General features: G+C 39.9%; 1 pseudogene; it reads left to right on the forward strand.

Annotated features, from left to right (window-relative positions):
* The first annotated feature begins 2,653 nt into the window (after positions 1–2,653).
* LOC142457998 (glyceraldehyde-3-phosphate dehydrogenase-like) lies at positions 2,654–3,577 on the forward strand (annotated as a pseudogene).
* Positions 3,578–14,977: the final 11,400 nt, after the last annotated feature.

The following is a 14,977-nucleotide window of genomic DNA, read 5'->3' on the forward strand; positions in this document are numbered from 1 at the left end:
TAGCACTATTTACCCAATATTTTGGTCGATATTTCCCAACAAAGATCTAAATGTTGCCTCTATTACTAAATTTGGGGTAGAGGGAGAGTGAAAGGATAACTTTTCTGAGTTTTTCCAATTCTGTTCTCTCATGGACCCCCAAAAAGTTTCTACATGTAAAATATTCTGTCAGATCGGTTGCATTATTGCCGCCCAATTCTGGCATTCAGAAATAAATGCAGCCTTATTGAGTCACATTAATCATTAATGGTGCAAGAAACAAACACTGGGCGGTGTGGAGAATCAATTTCACTCATAGGCAACTGAGGTTAGAAACACACTTGAGTGTTTCCTAGACATATGTAACTCTTTTTGGGACTAGATAGTCTTCTCTTGCTCCTGCACAGCAGCTGGTTTCAAACCAACAACCTTGCAGCAAGCAGTCCAATGCCACTCAGGACTAAACTATTGAAAGCGTTCATAGTTTTCTTTGACAGCTTTAACACGTTGAATAGAGCTCTGCCTGATGACTCAGGTGGGTAGGCAGCTGGGTGCCGACTGAAAGGCTGCTAACTAAAACACATCCACAAGCTCCCTGCCACCAGTGTCCTGGGGGAAAGACTGGGTGCTTTGTTTCTATAAAGATTAGAGCCATGAAAACTATGAAACAGTTGTACTTTGTCACATGGGGCTACTATTAGTTAAAATTGACTTGATGCACTAACATCAATAGCTACTGTAGTTGAAACATAAATATATAATTAAATTTATGTCTTTATACGCTGCTAACCACAAGGTCAGCAGTTCTAAACAACCAGACGTTCCACAGGAGAAAGTCATGGCTCTCTAGTCCCATAAAAAATGCAGGCTCAGCAACCCACAGGGACGTTCTACCCTGTCCTATAAGGTTGCTATAAGTTAGAATCAACTCAATGGCAATGATATGTTTTGTTTCGAGTTTTTAGAAACAAAAAGACAGTCTTCGCAAGGATGTCACTAGATTGATGTCACCCAGTACAGAAACTTTTAGATCAGTCCCCTCATGGAACTCCTTCTATATCAACGATTGCCCTCCCACCAAAAAAAAAAAATGATTGTCATGAGTGGATCCCTCCCTTGTGACGACCACATAGAACAGAGCAGACCTAACCCTGTGAGTTTCAGAGGCTGTACATTTTTATGAGAGCAGGAAACTTCATCTTTCTCCCAGTGAGCAGCAAAGACACCACCAGAACTCTTGCAGAACCGTTAATATGGCTTATTTTAATAAAAGAATAATATGTGATCAGTATTATTTTAACAGCACTTCCAGACTAAGAACAGATTATGGAAGAAATAGGTTGTCCACGTGAAAGAAATTAGACTCTGAAAACCTTACAGAAAACATGGAAACACGGTCAGGTACTAAGGGTCTAAGGGATGGTGCCAGGAGATGAGTCCCGCGGGTCAGAAGACACTTAAAATATGACCGAGGCAGAGCTGCCTCTCAAAGTAGGCAACTCTACCTGCACAGACGGGGAAAGCCTGTGCGAGGAAAGCATCCCAGACCTCCATTTGCTGAGGGGCACAAGTCAAAAGTGGAAAGAAACACCTGAAAAAGTCTCCTAATACTCAGAACTTGAAATTTAGGAACTATGAATCTAGAAAATTGGGAGTTGTCAAAAATGAACTGGAACAACAAAAGATTGATATCCTAGACTTTAGTGAGCTGAAATGGATGGATACTGGCCATTTTGAATCAGAAAATCATATGGTTTAATATGCTGGGAATGATACAAGCAAGAGGAATGGCATTGGATTCATTGTCAAAAATGACATTTAAAGATCTAATTTGAAGAGTAATGCTGTCTGTGATAGGATAATATCTATCTGAATATGAACATTCAAATGAACACATCTACATTCAAATTTATGCACTAAGCATTAAGGCCGCTGCTGAAGACACTGAATCCTACCAACTTCTTCAGTCTGATGCAATAGTAATTACTGGTGATTGTAATGCAAAAGTTGAAAGCACGGAAGAAGGAACCATAGTTGGAAAATATAGTCTTGATGATAGAAACAAAACTGGAGATCGCATGATAGAATTTTGCAAGACCAACATTTTCATCACAAATACCCTTTTTCAACAGTACACACAGCATCTATACAAATAGTCTTCTCCCAATGGAATACCAGAAATCAAATAGACTATATTTGTGAGGAGAGGCTATATAGAAGCTCAATACCAGCAGCTAAAACCAGGCGAGGGACTGACTGTAGAACAGACCACCTTCTGTTTATGTGTAAGTTCAGTTGACACTAAGAATGCCATGGCTGCACTGAACACGAATGACAGAAGCCCGCGTGAGCAGTAGGAGCACATCAAGAACATCATTCCCGAAGCAAGCAAAAGGTCATTAAAAAGACCAGAAAGAAGAAAAGGTCAAAGTGAATGCTAGAAGAAACCCTGAAGCTTGCTCTTAATTAATTAATTAACTAGCTAAGGAAGGATGATGAAGTAAAAACCTTGAACTGAAAATCTCAAAGGGCAGCTGGAGAAGACAAAATAAATTCTTGTGATAAAACGTGCAAAGACCTAGAGTTAGAACACCAAAAAGAGGCTCTCTGCTCCTCCTTGTGTGACAGGCAGCCGCATCTTCCCATGCAGTCCCAGGCGAATCCCAAAGACATGATGACGGTGGTTGGAGTAAAAGGATCTGGTCGTATTGGGTGCCTGGTTACCAGGGCTGCTTTAAACACCAGGAAAGTGGGCATTGTTGCCATCAATTACCCTTTCATTGACCTGAACTATGTGATCTATATGATCCAGCCTAGTTCAATGGCACCATCAAGGCTGAGAACAGGAAGCTTATCATCAATGAGAAGTACATTTCCATCCTCCAGAAATGCGATCCCACCACCATTAAGTCAGATGAAGCTAATGCCAAGTTCGTCCATAGAGTCCACTGGTGTCTTCACAACATCATTTGAAGGGTGGTGGCAAAGGGGTGACAATCTCTGTTCCTTCTGACGATGTCCTTCTGTCTGTGAAAGGTATGAACCACAAGAATAGGACAACTCCCTCAAGATTGTCACTAACTGCTTGCCCCCCCGGCCAAGGTCATCCATGACAACTTTGGCATCATAGAGGGACTTATGACCACAGTCCATGACATCACTGCCACTCAGAAGACTATAGACATCGTCTCTGGGAACCTGTGGCATGACAGCTGGGGGCTTTCCACATCCACTGGTGCCACCAGGGCTGTGGACAGCATGATCTCAGAGCTGAAAGGGAAACTAATTGAAATGGCCTTCTGTGTCCTCACCCCTAAAATATCGGTTGTGGTTCTCTTTTGCCAGCTAGAGAAAGCTGACAAGTGCGAAGGCATCAAGAAGGTGGTGAAATGGGCATCAGATAGTTCCCTAAAGGACATTCTGGGCTACGCTGAGGACCAGGTTGTCTCCTATGACTTCCACAGTGACAGCCGCTCTTCCACCCTTGATGCTGGGCTGGCATTGCCCTCAACACCACTTTGTCAAATTAATTTCCTGGGAGAACAATAAATTTTGCTACAGCAACAGAGTGGTGTACCACATGATTTCTGAGGAATAAGAATCCCCCTGGACCACCAGTCACAGCCACAGCACTAGAGGGAAAGAGTGGTGGCCCCCAGCTGTTGGAGAATCTTTGCCCCAAATACATTGAGAATATCCCATCATCTCGGTTTTCCATCAGACCCCCTGAAGAAGGGGAGGGGCTTAGGGAACCCACCCTTGTAATGTACCATCTCTAAAGTACAGTACACTGTACCAGCAGAAGAAAAGATAAAAGAGGGAATGCACTCAGCCGATCTTAAACTGAATGAAATCAAGAGCCAATTCAAAACATGATTTACCATACTGAAAGATTCAATAGGCAAATTATTGAATGATGCAGTAAGCATGGAAAGTAGATAGGAAAAATACAGTTGCTTTATGAAAAAGAACTAGTCAACATTCAGCCCTTTCAAGCAGGAGCATGTGAGCAAGCATGTGAGCCAGAACAGTACTAAAGGAAAAGTTTAAGTTGCACTGAAAGGATTAGCAAAAAAAAAAAAAAAAAGCTCCCCAAAACAAAATACCCCACTGCCAATTGTAATTGGAATGCCAATTCAAATATTTCAACAACTGATGAAGCACTTCAACACTTATTCATCTATGCCAGGGAATTTTGGAGGAACTGCTTGGCTAGCTGAGTGGGAGAGGTCCAAATTTGTACCCCTTCCAAAGAAAAGTGACCCAACAGAATAGTCAGATTATAAAACAATATCATTAATTCCACATGCAAGTAAAATTTTGCTGAAGGTCATCCAACAATGGTTGCAGCTCTATATTGAAAAGGACTTGTAAGAAATTCAACATCGATTCAGAAGACATGACACAAGGGATCACTGTTGATGTCATATGGATCTGGCTGAAAACAGAATACCAAAATTATGTTCACTTTTGGTGTGTTATTGACTATACAATGGCATTTGACTGTGTGGGTTGTAACCAGCTATGGATAACCATGAGACGCATGGGAATTCTAGAACACTTCTTTGTGCTTATACAGAACTTGTACATGGATCAAGAGGCAGCAACCAGTTAAGGGAGCCAGTTTTTATTTTTTCATCTTTTTCTTTATTTCTTAATTCTCAAAAAATACTAATGCAGGTTTACAAATTCTAATTACCACAACTTGATAGCCAAAACACCATAAAAGCTGAAAAAATCAACAACTCTAAAAACATTTCCAGCAATGGAATAAAAAACAGCACAAGCTTGTAGGTACAGACAAAGGTGCATGATTCAAAGCATCATTACAGTTAGATAATAATGACAACTCTAACCGGAGCATATGAAACTCAAAATCTCACTGCCATCTAGATAATTCCAGTTCATCATGATCTTGTAGGACAGGGTAGAACTGCCCTTTGAATTTTCAAGGTTATAAAACTTTACAGGGGCAGACAGCCTCTTTTTCTCCTTCTGAATGACATATAGGTTCAACCTCTGACTTTGTGATTAGCAGCCCAAAAGGTAACACACTAAGTCACCATTCACCATGGGAAAGTGTATAATGTAAATTAATATAGAGTTTTAGCCTTTTAGAAAATAGTCAAAATTTTCATCTTGCTTGGATAGACAACCAGTATTCATGGAAACAGCAACAGATCAAAGGACACATTGCTGTGTTAGTCTGAGTAGTTTAGAGAAACAAATCCACAAAAACTCATGTTTAAGAGAGAGTTTTATGTAAAGGTTAAGTGCGCATCAAGAAAACATCCCAACCCAGTGCTGCCCAAGCCCACAAGTCCAACATTAACCCATACATCCAACACCAATCCATAAAATCCTCCTCCATCTCACAAAACACACACAGTGACGCCGACTGCAGGAGGAAAGCTAAATCAGTGAACGTGTAAGCATCTCAGCGCTGGCAGGGTCTCCACATGGGTGCTGACAATGAATAATACATTTTTGCTGAAACACTCTGCATGAATTTTATAGCTAATCCTTCTGCTATTATCTCCTCTGTCAGTATCACCTGGTGAGACAGTTAAGGTTTATTGTGCCAACCTGGCCGATAAACACATAATGTATTAACCGAAGGGGGGAGAGATAAAAGGCTCAGTGAGCCTCACCTTTCTTGTTCTCTGGTCCCTTGCCCTCTGATGGTCAAACCAGGGTGCAGCTGCCTTAGCCAGGTCCCTGATTCAGCTGGCAAGGCTCCTTTCCTGCAAGACATCCCCAAGGAGAAGCCACATGGACCTACCCCGATGCAGCCCTGGGTGCTGGAGCAGCCATGTGGAGACCCCTGCCAGCGCTGAGATGCTTACACGTTCACTGACTCAGCTTTCCTCCTGCAGTCCCCATCATTGTGTGTGTTTTATGAGATGGAGGAGGACTTTGCATATCAGTGTCAGACATATGGGCTAATGTTGGACTTATGGGCTTGTGGACAGCCTATAATGTAGACTTATGGACAGCACTAGGTTGGGATGTTTTCCGAATGTACCCTTATCCTTTATATAAAACTCTTTCATATACATATGAGTTTCTGTGGATTTGTTTCTCTAGACTACCCAGAGTAACACACCTGCTATCCTCCATATCCCAGACCCCACATTAAGTGAAGCAACTTAATGTAGTTTCCAAATATTCAAATTCTAAAGCGTGAACATGTTACAACTGACTAGTCACTGTAGAGCTGTATGCAATACTATCTTTTTTTATCATTTTGGGGGGACTTGTATAATTCTTATCATAATCTATACATCCATCCTTTGTGTCAAGAACATTTGTACATTTGTTGCCATCATCATTCTCAAAACATCTGCTTTCTACTTGAGCCCTTGACATCAGCTCCTCATTTTCCCCCTCCCTCACTGCTCCTCCTCCCTCGAACCCTTGATAATTTATGAATTATTATTATTTTGTCATATCTTACACTGTCAGACGTCTCCCATCACTCACTTTTCTGTTGTTCATCCCCCAGAGAGAAGGTTATGTATAGATCCTTACAACCGATTCCCCCTTTTGTAACTCTCTTAATTTAGTCTTTGAGTTTTGGCACCCAGAAGGTACATGGGACCCTGGGCTGCTTTATTGAGGAGATAAATCATGAAAGCAATGGTCATAGTGAACTGGGAAATTGTACTCAGCACATTAAACTCCCTTTTAATTAAATTTTTTAGATGATGCTCTTTTTTTTTCAGTTTGGGTAACAATCAGAACTTCTTCTTATATAATGATCTTTGAGTTCTTCCAGTCCATGAATGGACTATGTGCCTTAAGTAGTCACAATCTTAGAATGTGGATCCATCCAACAAAAAACTCACTCCATAACTTTATAGTTGCAGGTTCTGCCTCATAGCATCCCTGTGGACCGGAGCACACCTGCCTGAGAGGGTTTCCCAGACTTCACCTCTACAGAAACAGGTTACCACCCTTTTCTCCAGAAAAATGCCGATGAGTTCCATGTCATAACCTCTTTCAGTTAGCAGGTGAGGGATTTAACTACAGAGAGACTGGCAATTCTTAATTTGAGTCTATATCAAGTAAATCAACAGTAGAATTTGATCGAAATACCCATGAATTCAGTACAAAGGAAAATCAATGCATTTATTTTCATTGGACCACCTGGTCCATTCCGCCAAAAATGGTCAATTTGTTAGTGTGATAGACGTGTCTTCTAGAAAAGCCTTTTCCAAACAGAGCAGTGGGGAATTTAAAAAGCAGCAACTTCTTGGACAATCCTCTCCTTCAGGAGGAGCCCTGGCCATACAATTGTGACACGCTCAGTACTCATGGAAAGGCAGCAGGTGAAACCATCCGTTATGTCATGGAAGAAAGAGGTGGCAGAAGGGTTCCAGATAAGATGGACAGCCCCAGAAACCCTGTAGGGCAGAATCGACTTGAATGCAGTGGGTTTGAGTTGGATTTTTGAAATCATGAACACTTATGAATTGGGTGAGCGGTGTGTAAGCAAATGAAGGATGGGGACTCAGAGTAGCACTTCCATCCCCTGGACTTGATCACTTGTCTGAGACTATTAATTATCATGGGTGAATAAGTCACACATTAAAATGATGTGCTCCTGAAATTCATTTCTGTTCCAGATCAGAGCCATGTTGCCCAAAAGCCTGGGCAGCACAAGCTTAAGGGTGCTTACTTACCAGTCTAGTGAACAATTTCACATGGTTAACCACGTCTCTGAAACTGAGATCGTGAGAAATCTATGTGAAATTGTTCACGATAGACTAGTCTACAAATATAAGTAAGCCTGTGCTTACCTTGCTCATTGGATATTCTTTCCTTGTTATGGATTGTACATTTAGCGGGGGAGGCTCTGCTTCTGTAGGAATGTGCTGGAAAAATGGAAGACAGACCTATGCCGGCTGTATCTGGAAACAGCATTTTGCTGTGGTGAAAAATGTGTGAAATGGTTCATTTACTTAGTAAGTAAGTGCAAGCTAGCCTGTGCTTAGCTTGTCTATTGGATAATGGACACCACTGCACAGGACTCAGCTGTGCCCCATAGGCCTGTCCCCACTTACTTGAGCTTGCCTCGGTATCTTCTTCTTTTTCCTCCACTTGTATTTGTACTGTAGAAGGAAGAACAAAAACGGTAATTGTTTAATTGATGGAACCACAGTTAGTCACTAAATTGTACGTGTATTATTTTTATCACAATGTTTTCTGTGCGGTAAATAAAAAGCTATTCAATAAACTTGTCAACCTGCATGTGATTTATTAAAGATACGGCACTGCTGCATCTTATCCAGTTAGGTTAAGGCTTCTCTGCTTCGTTGCCTTCAAGGATTTGCAAATCATATCAGTTAGGAACCTGTCAGCGCATTTCAAAATAACTTCAACAAAAATAAATCTGCATTGCAATACATCAATTTGGAGTGTGCGTGGTTATTTCATTCTAGGATATATTGAATTATCAATAAAGTTGTCTTCATGTGCACAAACCAATTTGGCTATTATAACCAAATTAATTACTCAAAAGTAGAGATTTATCCAGTGTCAAAGGCTTTTCATAAAATGCCTAAAGATTGATTTATTTTTCTATCTCAGTTATTTCTGTAAGTGTTATACTGGTAGATTCCAAATTTCTCATTATATTTTATCCTTGAGAAAGCCGAGACAGATGACTTTTGGAATTGTTTCTAAGACAAAGATTGTGTCTTCTATTTAACCTACAGCTCATACTGCATCTTGTATTTCATTTTTAAAAATTTTGTTCCATTTTTATAAAGGTACATGAAGGTTTTATAATTGGTAGTAACACAATATGAGAAAATATATTAATTGCAGATTCTTTTCCCTTTTCGACCCAATATCCACTCATCACAGGCTCAGAGGTGGGCCTTGCAACTCTCCTTGGTTAAAAATACATTAGTGTTGTTGTTTCCCATCATAGAGTAGACCTCAAATTCCTGGTGACACAGCAGAGTGATCCACTGCCCAGTCCTACACCATCCTCATGACTAACTGAGGACCAGACCATCAGATCTGTAAGATTTTAATTAGATGATTTTCAGAAATAGATTTCTAGGACTTTATTGCTCAGCACCATTGAGTCTATATCAACTCACAGTGACACCATAAAACAGTAGAATTTCCCCCTTTGAGTTTCTGAGGCTATGAATATTTACAGAAGCATAAAGCTTCCTCCTTCCGAGTGGCTTCTGGATTTGAACTACTGCCTTGTGGTTAGCAGCCCAACCCATGGCACACCAGAGATCCTGCCTTTTCCCCTAGTTCAACTTATTCCACCATGGACCTGTCTGTTTGTCATACTGTGGAGAATTGCATGTGGCTGTACTGCTGGAAGCTCCGCCACTGGTATTTCAAATACCCCCATGGTCACCCGGGTTTGACTGATTTCAGTGAAGCTCCCAAACTATTGACTGGTAGGCAGGAGGGGGTGGTCCACTTCAGAGAGATTAGCCATTGAAGCCTCATGTACAGCAGCAGAATGCCGTCTAATAGAGTACTGGAAGTTGAACCTTCCTCGGGTTGGAAGGTACTCAAAGTACAACCATGGAGTGACACAGTGATCGAAACAATGGGCTCAAACATAACAATAAAGGTGCGCATGGTGTGGGACAGGGCAGTGTAGCCTTCTGTGGTCCATGGGATTCTTATGAGTTGTAACTGACTCTGCAGCTCTAGTAACACTTTAGTCTGAAAATCCTGCTCAAATATTTTAGGCTACACTGACAGACAGTTGGTGACTGGACATAAAATGCATTGGCCAAGAATTGAACCTAGGTCTCTATGGAAAGTGAGAACTGGGTCATCACAGCCACTGGCTCATCACAGCTTCCAGGATGAAAAGGAATACACTATTCCTTAAAAATCCTAGTGTATGGAATTGCTTGTAAATATCAGTTTTTTAGCTTTTTATATAAGTTGAATTGGTATACTTTTCTGAAGCAGATGAAAAGCAGCAGGTTTAGGCTTTTGTTCACACACTATCAAAGTTTATGATTCAGATTTTGACAGGCATATTGAGAAGGTCAAGAGTTTAAATTTCATTCACAAAGAAGATTATTGAAAAAAACATTAAGCATATTTTTTGCCTTAAGCAGCATCTGCATAAAAATTGTTAGAATATGCCAAAATGTTATCACTCAACATCAGCCACAGAATGTGAAAATAGAAGGTCTTTTGTTCAGAGTGGACATAGGTCTTCTGTGGCTGAAAGTAACAGCATCTACGGAGGACAAAGATGTTTCTGTCACTACTTCGAATTTGCAGTAATGAAAGCAGACTCTTCTAAGAAGACATTGTACAATCAACAATAGGTCCCGGTCTTTTATTTGCAATTAATGCTGCCACCCAGTTTCTACAGTCAAAGAATTCTCTCAAAGCCATTGTAATGATACAAGGTTGGCCTTGGAGGGGAGTCGCATTAATGCGTGTAAAATACAAACAGCTGAGAACAAATAGCAAATGCTGACATACAGCTTATTCTGTAACAAAGATGACCAAAGCAAAGTTGTTTGTTTTGTTTTGTTTTGTTTTGCATAGAATCTTATACTGATTTGTAATGATTAATTCTTTAGGACATCATAAAACAAAGTTAACTACGTAAGTGAAATTGTGGAAAGCTACCAAATGAACAAAAGTATCAGTACATCTTCCAGAAGGATTATATACTAAACAAAAGTAGCAGAATCAAATGTTCCACATCAGAAAGATGAGCAACAAATCAATCTCCTGTAAAAAAAAAAAAAGACAGAAGAAAGACAATACAGAGCTGTAGTCGTGCATCATTTTTCTCTGGTACAGGAAGGACAGTTAGATAGGATCATTAAAATAGAACCTGAATATCTGTAAGGGCAGACATTCCTAGTTGCAAGTGGAGAGCTAAAGGAGGTTACTGGTTCTAAGGGAGACAATGGAATAGCCCTTCTTGCCTGTTGGCTTTCTGGTTAGAAAGCTGGGCTGCACACAGCAAAACTCACATCCTCCGCAAGTGCTTTTTTTGCTCAATAACCTACCTTTGGAAGTTGTTAGGCTTGAGAGCTTCAACCAAGTAAGTAGGGGATAGAGGTGGAGTGAGACCCTAGAGCAGTCATTTTCTTGTAGTCCGCGTGAAAATAATTGGGTTATTTTACATTTAAACTCCAAACAACTGCATTATCAGCCCTAAAAACAGGGCTGTAACCAAAGGAACAAAGAGATTAAATATTCCTTTAAGATCCTCAAACCAAGCTTGATTTAATGCAACATTATTTGCTGTGCTATGAAACCCAGCTAAGAAATCCCTCCATGATTACAAAAAATGTGCAAATAAAGTCTCACAACACTTTAAATACGAGCTGCAGACTGTCTTTCCCTTCTGAGAGAATATTTTGGAATAGTTTGTTGCCATCCATCCACTCAGCAATTCCTTTTGCAGATTTCTGATCATATCACCCCCTCCCCTGGTGTTTTGGCTGTCCACCAGAACCTACTGATTGTGAACTTTAAAGATAACCCTCTCTCCCCGGGAGGGATGTGAGGACACAGTCGGAATGTTGAAGCAGCAAGCAGAACAGGGAGCACTTGTTTAAGAGAGGAATATGCAAAAGGAGCAGATGAACTCCTAGGCAACCCAAATCCTCATTTCATGTGAATAGAACTAGTAATTAAAAATAGTAGAAGGAAATAACAGCAAAATGTCACATTTCAGAGGCAGTGGAGCCCTCCAGAAAAATTGATAATCATTCTGGGCTTTCTTTTCCACTCTATAATATTGAAAGTCGTTTCAGGTACTTTCGTAGGGTAAGTGTACAAGTTGAATGATAATGCCTGTCCCCCTGACTCTCCTGTGGCTCTTGAAATACGGATTATAGCACTGGGTCAGTATTTCAGAAAAGGAAAACTCCTCTATTCATTTAATATTCATGTATACCCCCAAAATAAGGTCAATCGCTGAGTAAACTGTTCTGGGGGTAGATGCTTGTAGACAGAAAAGAAAATTAAAAACCATTGCCCTCAACTTGATTCCAATCCATGGTGATCCTATTCATTCCATAAGATTTTCAGTGGCTGTATTTTTCTGGAAATAGCTCACCAGACCTTTCTTCCACGGTGCTTCTGTATGAATTTGAACTTCCAAGCTGTTGGCTCTAGATATTCTAGAAAAGAAAACATTGCCTCCTTTAAGGAGTCTGGTCATGTGATATATTTATAATGATGAGATTTGGGATCCAGAGAATGAGTTTTACAATTCTGTTTATTTGAGCCATTAATAATAGGTTCAATATGTTTATTAGGCTTTTGTGTGTATGTTTGTTTTCACTGGTTCCTTTATGTATGGGAGAAACTGGGACAAGCAGGCTCCCATTTCAGCTTCCAACCCTCTCAAACAAAATGCCATACTTATTACCTCAGACTAAACTACCCTGAAAAGGATTTAATCTACAATAGAGTTGCTCATTTTAGCTAATAAACCTATATCATCAATATGAGATATGGATGTGGGCTGTGAGAAAAACAGAAATCAAGGATAACGCTAAGGTTTTTAGCATAGACACCTGCAAGGATAAAATGGCAAGGTATAAAAACAAGGATGGCTATAGGGAGTGTAGTGGAGCCCCAGTAACGCAGTAGGCTACTCACTGTATGGTCAGCAGTTCAAAACCACCAGCTGCTCTGCAGGAAAAATATGATGTTTTCTACTCCTGTAGAGTTACCATCTAGGACACCCACAAGGGAAGTTCCACTGTGTCCTGTCGGGTTGCTACGAGTCAGAATAGACTCAATGGCAGAGAGTTTAGAGGGAATGTAGATTGGTGGGGAAGGAGTTAAAGAGTATTTAATTTGACAGGTTGGATTTTTAAATAACTGGTAGACATCAAAGTGTGATGTTGAACAGGCAATTGGAGATATCTAACCTAAAAAATATAAATTTAGGAACAATTAACTGATAGATGATATTCAAATCCATAAGACGAGATTACATATCTCCAAAATGTGTAAACACAACAGAAACAGCAATCTCCAACATTGGGAAGAGGTGGATGAAGAGAACCAACAGAGAAGCTAAGAGGCAGCATTGAGTGCACTAGAAGGAAAATAGGATTGTACAGGTAAGTGATGCACATCAAAGGGATGTGCCGTACATAGGCTGCTATGAGGACTAGCAACTGACTATTGGATTTGGCCATGTGGAGGTTAATTATAACCTTAGCAGAGGTAGATTCAATGAAGGAGAGTGGGCAAAAGCCAGAATTGAGTTGTCTCTGAAAAAGAATGGGCAATGGATAGTTTTTTCTGCAATGAATACACACACAAACACACACACACACACACACACACACACAAAATACATGCCGGTGTCTGGGTGGGGGATTACATAACTGCATAAACAGAAGGAAGTTTGTTGGTCCAATGTTGCTGTCTTGAGACAGGGGTACATTCTGGAGGAGTGATTTAAAACTTTTTTACATTAAAACTTTCATCTTGTTGAGCTTCAGTTCTCTAAGACTTACAGGAATATTTACTGTTTCCTGTGTTTCTAGAAAGGGATAGTGTTAGGAATTATGTAGAATGCAACTAACTAAATTGTTTTGGAGTTCAATATAGTATGAACATGTGTCGTTGACTTACATCATGACTATAGGTATGTATAAAGTGAAGATTCTATGTACTTGGGGTCATGAAGTAAACTTTTCCCTAGCTTTTCCTTGGTCATCAATCCCTTACCACAACAGTTGCAGAATGGCATGCAATTGTGAGAAGAGTCGATTACTTTGAACAGAGACTCGAAAGATTCACAAGTAGAAGGGCCCACTCTGTCATCTGGTGGCATTTATCACTGCATTTCCTTATTGACCCTGGCATTGTAAATAGTTTTACAATGGGAACCTAGGACAACAAAGCACTTATGACCAACTTTTCTTCAAGATCACTCGCATTAGGCAGCTGACTGTAGAAACACAACGAAGACCCTTTTTGATGGTCAAGGACTAGCCAAGAACCAGCAGGGTGCCAATTGACATCCAACTCTGACAGGTTGGTAACAATTTACCTGTGGAGGAAACCAGAAGGCAATACAAAGAACACCGCAGTAAGAAGAAGCAGATTTGAACCACAACTATGCGTATGTGGCATTATGAAAACATCCCATGTTTTCCAAAGTTTCTCTCAATAAAATAAAATTGTTAAAATATTATTTTTTTCCACTTCTTACCACACCTATCCTGCCACCAGAGTCCATCGGGACACACATGTTCCACATAATATTTATTAAAATGCATAACACATAACAAAAATTTAAAATATTCAGTGATTCGTTATGTATTTCTTTAGTAAAACAAAACATCCTGCAATGTGTACTACATCTCACAAATTTACATTGGTAAAGAAGGGATATGCTGATGAAAAATATATCATGAAAATAGGAAATTGGTGGTATAGTTTATGAAATGAACTTCCTATAATGTTGCTCAAGCAATAAAAATAGAGAATCAGATTTCTTTTTGGAGTATCTATGGTTTGTATTTGTTTCTTGGCCATGCTTCTTTGTCTACTTTGGTAAGACTACAAGCAATCTACTAATACACTCTCACGTTTGGATCCTGAACCCACCAATACCAAGCCAAGCATATGTGACTGAAGGATGGGAGAGGGACAGAGAGTAATAGGGGTGGGAAGAGTAAGGGAATAAAGGGAGGGATGTAGCAAAATAAGTAACATCTGTGAACAGAAATAAAGGGAAATAATAGTGAAAGACTAACAGGAAGAGGATTAATATAAAGCAAAAATTACATTCTAGTTTTTAATATGTAAATTAAGAGTACCCATACTTAAAATTATCCCATACTTTAGAAATGATTCAGGTTAACACAAATTACCCCTCTCCCTTCAGCTATTTATACTAGTTGTAAAAGCAAAGGACTAGAAAACATAAGCCTACATCGTTGTCCTTTTTGCCTTAACACAATGTATTCTAGAGTACAATTTGCCTTGTTCCATAAAAGAA

This window comes from Tenrec ecaudatus, chromosome 10, assembly GCF_050624435.1.
Source record: "Tenrec ecaudatus isolate mTenEca1 chromosome 10, mTenEca1.hap1, whole genome shotgun sequence".
NCBI lineage: Eukaryota > Metazoa > Chordata > Mammalia > Afrosoricida > Tenrecidae > Tenrec > Tenrec ecaudatus.